Below are 10,028 nucleotides of genomic sequence, written 5' to 3' on the forward strand. Positions count from 1 at the left end.
GTAAGACCACTTAACCCAAAATAAATCTTGAAGAATATAATCACATGACTTTTTTACGTTTGTCATTATAGGCGTGCTCGCTACCTGGCATCCTTCGTTTGCTGGTGCTGGGGATACCTGGGAAAGCACAACCGGGTAGTGATACCTTCCTGCGTTGTTGTCCGTATCCACCAAGAGTACCCTGATGAAGAGGAAGAGTACACCGGTTTTAGGCCACCAATTTAAATTATTTCCAAGTTAATGTATTGTTATGTTTGGACATGTGTTTTATATAAAGTTATTTCATTTATTTAATAAACTTTTAAAACGTTCCTCCATTCCCTCTCTTTCTGTACAAATCCATTCCCACACATCTTTGTTACTAACTTGGCTTCCTCCTATCCTCATAGTTCTGGGTTCTTCTGCTGAGTTGAAGGTTGTGCATGATGACTGGTGATTTCTGCCAATACTCTGAATCATTTGTATTTACATTAAAATCACACAATCAAAGGCTGTTACATTTGAAGACACCTGAACACATCTTAAAACATTCATCAGATACTCAAATTACCATCTCCAGATTTTTTTCTCATTAGTGGTTGTGGCAATAATTCACAGTGGTTTAGTTTGATCTTAGGTCCTGGTCATGAATGCATCAAAGAGCTCATTCAGTGTGAAGGGGCGGTCCATTCTTTTCTCACGATGCACTCTGGTGTTAACCTTTTTTAAGGAATGAATTACACTCAGGTCAAACAATAAATGTGAGTCTAGATGGCTGGGTAAAGTAAAGTGTTTCCCTTAAATGGGATGAGGATGTAGGATCAGATCTGCGGCCTGTTCTGCTGAAAAGCTTCCTGTGATCTGATGGAAAGGATCTTCACATAAAATATTCACATCAGATAAGAACTAAATCATCAGATACATATATACAACAGATGTAAAAAAAAATACAGATATGATATCAAGAGTATGGGCCAGACCTTGGTAATACTACTTCATATTCACTGTATTAAAGCTGTTAATGAAACCTAACAAAATAAACCTTCAGCTGACACATTGTTTCTTTATATACGATCATGTTTAATGTCTGAAACCACTTACATTGGGTTGGTGTCAGAAAAAATGCTGACACTGCAGTTTTTTAAAAAACATTTTCAGAGGTAAATATTCTCAATAAGTGATATATATTTGTCTGTTAAAAAATTCATTAGAAGGAAAAAAACAGAACTTTGGGCGCCGGATGGCTTAGCGCAGTGGTTCTCAAACTATGGTACGCGGGCTCCCTGTGGTGGTACGCAAAGAAATCTCCACATTATATATTAAAAAAAAAAACCCGTTCAGCATAAAACGACATTTTTTATTTTTTTTGTCATACTCTTATCTTATCTGTCTTGTATCTATTGGGTTGTATTTATATCAAATGTGTTTTCCCCTCTAAATTAATTTAGTTTTTGCAACAAACAACTTTAATCTGCTCAATTTATGCACAGACATAAACAACAACAGGAGTATGCTTCACGTTTTGAAAAGTTCCACTCGATATTCCGTTATATTTCAGTACTGAAACAACAGCAAGCAGCTGTAGGCCTACATTAACAGATATTCTGTTATTTATAGGAGTTCAGCACAATCGGCAGCAAGCAGCGGTACATAACGGAGCCATGTCAATGGTCATATTTTTCTTGCAGTGCGTGTTTGTCTGACACTGCCTCCTTCTCAGCTCTTGTGGATGTTGTGGCTCAGTGGGCACCGACGTCAGACTGGCCTTGACGCGCAGGTGTTCCTCTCTCTGTTCCTTTGCCGGCTCAAGAATGAGCATGTATCTATCTGTCTATGGTCTCTATCTATCTATTTGTATCTCCTATCTATCTGTCGCTCTTTGTTAAATTCCTGCACATATATATGAAGTCTATAAATAGAAACAATAACTAATAAAAATTAAAACGACGCGCGAAAACAATCCAGAGAAATGTATCATTTTCAACTGCCATCAATATGAAGGCGGCGGCGCTTAGAGGTACAAATGCTTAGAAATCTTGTGTGTTTTATTTTAGTTACACGCTTCAGAAAACATACAGGACACATTTTTAAGAAAAGTCATTGGATGAGAGGCTCGTAAGTTTTTATTGAAAAAGAGTTATTTGTATTATAAAAACCCAAACCGTCCGTCCGACGGTCTTGGCGGTTCTAGTGTTAACACAGCAGTAATTTTATGAATAAATGAAAAATTAAATCAGAAGAGGTTTGAAATATACTTGGGCCCAGGTATCGTCTATTAGTGGGAAACACTGGAGATTAAATATTCTCAAACAGGTTGTTGGTATAAAGTTGTCATTTGTATTGTGCTGCACTTTTTTTTTGATTTGGGCAAATGTCAGAGTTGTTTGGAGTTTAAGTGCCAGTTCTAGCGCTAGCCCTTAGCAGTCCTATAGTGTGGCTGCCAACAGTCAATAATAGATAACCTCCTGCGTAAAATGTGTGTTGAAATAGGCCTACAGTGTATTTTAACATCTACCATAATGGTGGTACTTGGAGAGCCAAATATTTTTCGGAGGTGGTACGCAGTCTAAAAAGTTTGAGGACCACTGGCTTAGCGGTTTGCAGAGGACATAATCCTCACAGCAGCAGCCGGGAGGTCCTGCCAGTCCTGCCTCGGCCCTGTCATCCCCACTCTCTCCTCCCAGCGTTTCCTGTCTCTCTTAAGCTGTTCTGTCTATAATCCAGGCAAAAGCATGATTTACAGACGTACAGTACATAATCAGCAAAGAGATAAGAGGTACCATTTTGTCAACATGAGTAGCCAAAGACGACTGAAACTTCCTCACAGGAGCTTTAAAATAACGGATTCCCTATAAATGTACTCGAACACCTAAATGCTTAACCATGCACTGAACCAATTCTGCACGAGACAAATAGTTACATCCCAATTGGAAGAATCAGATACTTTTTTTGAACTCATTAAACATTTAGAATATTTTTTTTAAAGCTTGTCTTTTTCTTCTTCCATTAATCTGTTTTTTTTTTTCATTCTATGGGGGAAGAAGATATCCTGTGTATATGTGGCTGCAGCAGGCCTGAAGATTAAGATTAAGATTAACTTTATTGTCCCAGTGGGAAATTTGTCTTGGACTTCACAGAGCTCCAATGCAGTCCAAGACAAATTTCCCACTGGGACAATAAAGTGGGCATTACAGGGGAAAACGAACAAGGTTTAATTATAATAAAATTTAATAATAATATAATTTGGACTATTCATAGTGTTTTTGTAAAGCACTTCACAAGCACAACACATATTCACACATGTAAACCATGTCCATTTAAATGAATTCACATTGTGAAACAGTTGCAATTTCCTTCCTGAGGTAGTTTGGACACGAGGTCTTTTGGACACTTGTGTTGATGTGATGGGGGTTAAACAATTCCACCTGCCCACGTCATTAAGGCTGTGGTCGACAAAATGTGTTGAAACTAACAAGAGAGAACCGACTAGTATTGGAGAGTACCAGTTAGTAAAAAAAAAAAAAAACTAGGTTGGACTAGTCCGCCTCCTCACTGCTGGTGCTGCAGGATGAGCTACAACAGAAGGTTTTCTTGCCAGTAATACCAAACAACCCTCCTTTGGTAGGCGACGCAGCACTTATGTAAGTAGAGAGGCAGGTTAAGTCATCCAATTATTTCAATTAGTTAAAAGAGAAGATTGACTTAACAGACTTACTTCGTGTCCAAACTACCTCAGGAAGGAAATTGCAACTGTTTCACAATGTGAATTCATTTAAATGGACATGGTTTACATGTGTGAATATGTGTTGTGCTTGTGAAGTGCTTTACAAAAACACTATGAATAGTCCAAATTATATTATTATTAAATTTTATTATAATTAAACCTTGTTCGTTTTCCCCTGTAATGCCCACGTTTCCCCAATAGATGGCGCACTTCAGAGTGTGGTGTATTACTCCCTTCTTCACTTTTTCGCTTTGCCCTATGAACCTGTATGAGCCCTTCTGTAAAAATGAGCGGACCAAAGAAAAGAAAAGTGGACAGTGAAGTATTTTTTCACTGAAGTCCGATCAAAGGCTGTATGCCTGATATGCCAAGAAACTGTCGCAGTTTTCAAAGAGTACAATATCAGCCGTCACTTTGCTACGAAGCATGCTAACCACGCTAGCAAGCAGTCCACGCAAGAGCGGGCGGCTAACGGCTCAGAGGTTGAAGGCTAATTTACAGACTCAGCAACATTTTTTTCACCAACAAACTGCGATTCAAGAGTCAACTACCAAGGCAAGTTTTTTGCTGGCATTCAAATTAAGCAAAGGCTAGCAAGCCTTTCTCCGAAGGCGAGTTTTTAAAAGAATGCGTGGTAGAGACAGCAGGTCTCTTGTGTCCGGAGAGCCAAGGCCAGTTTGAAAAAAATCTGTTTATCACGCAGGACTGTGACTCACCGTGTGGAACTGATTGACGAAGATATAGCCAGCCAATTAAACAAAAAGGCTGAGTCCTTTAAGTTATATTCACTAGCGCTGGATGAAAGTAATGACGTTAAAGACACTGCTCAGCTCCTCATTTTTATCCGAGGGATTAATGACAGTTTTGAGATAACGGAGGAGTTTTTGACCATGGAGTCCCTGAAAGGAAAAACGCGAGGAGAGGACTTGTATAACCAGGTGTCTGCTGTCATCGAGAGAATGAAGCTACCTTGGAGTAAACTTGCCAATGTCACAACGGATGGATCGCCAAATTTAACTGGAAAACATGTTGGGCTGCTAAAAAGAATCCAGGATAAAGTGAAAGAGGAAAACCCTGACCAGGATGTTATTTTCCTTCACTGCATCGTCCATCAGGAATCTCTGTGTAAGTCTGTATTGCAGCTTAATCATGTCGTGAATCCAGTTGTAAAACTTGTTAACTTTATACGAGCAAGGGGACTTCAGCATCGTCAGTTTATTACGTTCCTGGAGGAAACTGATGCGGATCATCAGGACTTACTGTACCACTCTCGTGTCCGCTGGTTAAGTTTGGGCAAAGTGTTTCAACGAGTGTGGGAGCTGAAAGAGGAGATCAGCGCATCTTTGGAGTTAATGGGGAAATCCGACGAATTTCCTGAGCTCAGCGACAAGAACTGGCTTTGTGACTTTGCATTTGCTGTGGACATATTTTCACACATGAACGAGCTGAATGTGAAACTACAGGGGAAAGATCAGTTTGTGCACGACATGTACAAAAATGTCAGAGCCTGCAAATCCAAGCTAACTTTATTCTCCAGACAAATTGCAAACAAATCTTTCGCTCATTTCCCCACACTTGCCATGCAGAAAGAGGCGACGCGAAACGCAAAGAAATACAGCAAATCGCTTGACGACCTGCACGGAGAGTTTTCTGATTTTGAAAACATTGAAAAGTCACTTCAGCTGGTGTCCTGTCCCCTGTCAGAAGACCCTGAAACAGCACCACAGGAGCTGCAATTGGAACTGATCGATCGTCAGTCTGACTCCGTCTTAAAGGAGAAGTTCAACTCTCTTACACTGAATGACTTTTATGCTTCACTTAACGAAGCCACGTTTCCAAACCTCCGGAGGACGGCACAGAAGATGCTGACTTTGTTTGGCTCGATCTACGTATGTGAGCAGACATTCAGCGTCATGAACATCAACAAAGCCCCTCACAGATCCAAGTTCTTAAATCTTAAATCTTCTTAAATCTCTTAAATCTTAACTGACCAACACCTCGGATCTATCCTGAGAATTGCCACTACAAAACTAACTCCAGACTTTAATGCACTGGCAAAAAAAGGGAGATCAACAACACTGTTCCCACTGAAACTGAACGTAAGTTTCTCTACTGTGCTTGTTAAAATGTAATTTAATTAAATGAATGCATTTGGAAATCAATTTGTACAATGAGCCTTGCATATTCATGCTTTTAAAGGCCAAATCCTTTCATGTAATGGCTTTTACATGTCATTTACATTAGTTCACACAAACACTCTGTCCATCTGTTCATGGCCCAGCCCCTCTGTCAAATTTTAGAACCCATTGTGGCCCGTGAGTCAAAAAGTTTGCCCACCCCTGGTCTAGGCTAAGTCCTCTTCTCCCTCCTCCTCAAACTCTCCCTCTTCCTCAGCAGTGGCGTCCTGATATTGTTGGTACTCAGACGCCAGATCATTCATGTTGCTCTCAGCCTCAGTGAATTCCATCTCATCCGTGCCCTCGCCAGTGTACCTGAAACAAGAAACACTCAACTCAAACTCGTTTGAGTCTAGAGGTACAATGAGAAGTCCTGCACAAACACAGGGACATCATTTCACTGTCCTGTTAAAAAAAAATCGTCTTTTACTTACCAGTGGAGGAAGGCCTTGCGGCGGAACATAGCAGTAAACTGCTCTGAGATGCATTTGAACAGCTCCTGGATGGCTGTGCTGTTACCAAGGGGATGTCACAGACGGCGGTTTTGACGTTGTTGGGGATCCATTCCACAAAGTAGCTGCTGTTTTTGTTCTGAACATTAAGCATCTGCCTCATCTACCTCCTTCATTGACATGCGGCCCTCGGAAGATGGCGGCGACTGTGAGGTAGCGCCCGTGGCGTGGGTCACAAGCTGCCATCGTGTTCTTGGCGTCAAACATCTGCTGGGTGAGTTCAGGAACGGTCAGTGACCTGGAAAAAGACAAGATAATGGAGCTAAAGGTCCCATATTCTGCTTTTTCTGGTTTTATATGCTCTTTAGTGTGTTTTCCAAGTGTCCTGTGCATGTTTAGGCACATCTATTTGCAAAAATTCAAAGTCCGCGGAAACGCGGCTTCTCCTACGTCCTCCTGTTAGCTGCAGCATTAGCCGCATGTAACGCTCGGTTCTAGCCCCCCTCGATAAAAATTTGTCAGTCCGACGTCATTATCAGTGTGAGATTACTGCTCTAAGCCCATTGGCTCGTTGTGGCAAGCCCAGCAGCTCATGTTGCACGCCCGTTAACTTCCGTAGCACGCCCACGATATGCCGTAGCCTGCGGTAGCACAGTAGTGCTTAGGTGCTAATGTTTATGCTCCCCTCGGAGCCAAAGTGGCTGCATTCCCAATATGGTAAAAGAGGCGGGACATTTCCGAGAACCGTGCTGAGCAACTGACCAATAACGACAGAGCGGATCGGCAGACCAATCAGAGCAGACTTGGCCCATGTGGGGTCTAACAGTGTGGGCTCAACAGAGTATAGCTGACGGACTCAGAGCGTAGAGGGAGCAAGGAGGAGCAGTACATGAAAACAGACACTTTTTTCGGACTTTATCTATTGTGAACGTACAAAAGTAGGAACATAGATTAAATATACGAACCCCAAAAAGGGCATAATATGGGCTCTTTAAGATTCATGTCACATGCATTTGAAATAACAAAGTGAGGGTTTGATTAAGTGTGTAAAAAGCATGCTTGTGCCTCTCTACCTGTACTGCTGGCTGCCGCGGCTGGTCAGGGGGGCGGAGCCCGGCATGAAGAAGTGCAGCCTGGGAAAGGGCACCATGTTCACGGCCAATTTCCTCAAATCGGCGTTGAGCTGCCCGGGGGAAGCGCAGGCAGGTGGTCACCCCACTCACGGTGGCTGAGACGAGGTGGTTGAGGTCACCGTATGTGGGTGTGGCGAGCTTCAGTGTGCGGAAGCAGATGTCATACAGAGCCTCATTATCAATGCAGAAGGTCTCATCTGTGTTCTCGACCAGCTGGTGGACGGAGAGGGTTGCAATTGTACGGTTCAACGACTGTGTCTGACACCTGAAATGTGAGAGAGAAAAGCAAAAAGAGATGAAGGTGAGAAATAAAGACAAGAGGGGCACGAGATAGAATTTTAATGACATGATTTCTATGTTATGAACCTTGGGTGAGGGCACCACACTGAACGTGTTCATGATGCGATCTGGATACTCCTCTCAGATCTTGCTGATGAGCAGCGTGCCCAAACCAGAGCCGGTGCCGCCGCCCAGCGAGTGGGTGAGCCGGAAGCCCTGGAGGCAATCGCAGCTCTCCGCCTCCTTCCTCACCACATCCAGGACCGAGTCCACCAGCTCCGCTGCCCTCGGTGTCGTGACCTTTAGCCCAGTTATTACCTGCTCCGCTCTGCCCTGTGTGACATCCAAATACAGAGATTAATCACAGCTGTAGAGTCAACACTTCCTGGATCTGATTCTATTGGAAATATGACTCCATCACACAAATAACTGGTATTCTGTTTTGAATATATTGAATAGTTGAGCTGTGGAAAATGACTTTCAGCTATCACACCATGGGAATGTCAAGTTACAACACATTTCATTCTCACCAAAGACAAAACAGTCTGGTCTAAAGATCTGGCCAAAGGGACCAGACCTCACAGAGTCCATCGTGCCTGGCTCCAAGTCCACCAGCACTGCACGAGGGACACACTTGCCACCTGGTGAAGAAAACAGAGGGACAAAATGGAACGTTAAATCAATACCCCACAGTGTTAAAGCACTTACATCAAGCAAAGGCATGCTCATTTTGCTTTTGAGTTGATATTGTGCATAAAAAAAAGGTGCTAAGGAACAACTTTTTCAGCGTCCATGGGATGAGGTGATTACTTCTAATTTTCCTGCTTGGCAACAGATTCTAATGTCTAATCATTTGAGTTAGTTAATGCAATTTCTACAATGGCTGTACTGTTTTATAACTATTAATCATTACGACTTCGCATTTTTGCAATGACATTATTGATCATATATATTTTTAGATAGCATAAAATATATGAAAACTAATTTCTAATATAGTCCTGGATCAGAGCAGTTGAATTTTCTGACTGTTTTTAAGTTTCTGATTAAATACAGTAATGCATCAGTTATTTAAATTTACACAAGAACTAAACAAAATACTGTGGTTCAATAGTTCATGGAGACGCTTCTACATTTGTTTGGGACATTTTCGTTGGCTGAAGGTTTGTTTTTTTGTATCGTGGAAACGAGGCGACGGTAACCCGCAATTCACACATACTCCGTCAGCGTCGCGGTCTTGCTCCGTCGGACGGCTCGCGCCCATTCACACTGGATCCGTTTCTGGGACGTCAGCGCAGCGGAGCGCACCCATGACACATCACAGGAGAACTACAAGATCCCGCGGGAATAAAGAGAAAAACATGCAAACATGTTGCTTTGTCTTTCTGAAGATGCATTGTTGTTAATTCGGTTCCTGTTTTGACGTAATGTTGATAAAGTGATGAAAAATACGATCGTGAGTCCGTATATTGTGTCGCTCTGTTTTGCACCTGGGGGGGGGGATGAGGCGTTGGCTGAAGGAGCTGCCCATCTGCCACAGCTCGTCATGTAGAGGGTGAGAGGAGTTATCCAGGATGGATAAGATTTTGTCCTTCATCCTCCTCTCACCCACTGTCTCCAAACTGTCCAGATCAAGATCCACTACAGAGCGGGCCTTCCTCACCAGCTTGTTCAGCCCGTTTGCCTCACCAGTCTTGATGCCACCCCACCAGCACACCACAGCAAAGAAGCAGAAGAAATCAAATATTGATTTCTTCTTCAAATATACAGTATATATACTATACAGTCTACGGTCTAACAGTAGTTTTATCAACAACAACGAAAAGAAAAAAGACACCAAAGCTGTCATCTTTTATCATTTGTCGTGAGCTGGTGACATTGAGAACAGGAGTTCTTTTTTAAGCTGTCCTATCTATGAGTATAATGGGAAATACTTTTTACCAAATTAACTCAGTTTATCTAGATTTATTTTGGGTGGATGGCCACGGAAAATTTTTGGGTTATGCTTGGGGAAGGAAATGTCCTTGCAGCAGAAGACCAAGCAGTAGAATAATTTGTATTTTGTGATGACATCAAGTGATTCAAGGACTTGTCTCATAAAGATGGTTCATGACATCTTTGGAAAAAATAAGTTTCACTTTAAAAAGGTTCAAATCTGTTTGTGTGTTTTATTCATAAACTCCAAAGCATTACAATAAGACAAGTAACGTCAAAGCTTGGTACTGAGTCAAATTCGGACACAAATTTGGTTATTTTGTTAACATCACATTTCAATGAAATCTGTTAC

The 10,028-nt window shown here is 42.0% G+C and overlaps 1 pseudogene; it reads right to left on the bottom strand.

The window, feature by feature from the left end:
* Positions 1 to 6,047: 6,047 nt before the first annotated feature.
* LOC132986709 (tubulin beta chain-like) lies at positions 6,048 to 8,757 on the bottom strand (annotated as a pseudogene).
* Positions 8,758 to 10,028: the final 1,271 nt, after the last annotated feature.

The sequence above is a fragment of the Labrus mixtus genome, chromosome 13 (genome assembly GCF_963584025.1).
Source record: "Labrus mixtus chromosome 13, fLabMix1.1, whole genome shotgun sequence".
Lineage (NCBI taxonomy): Eukaryota > Metazoa > Chordata > Actinopteri > Labriformes > Labridae > Labrus > Labrus mixtus.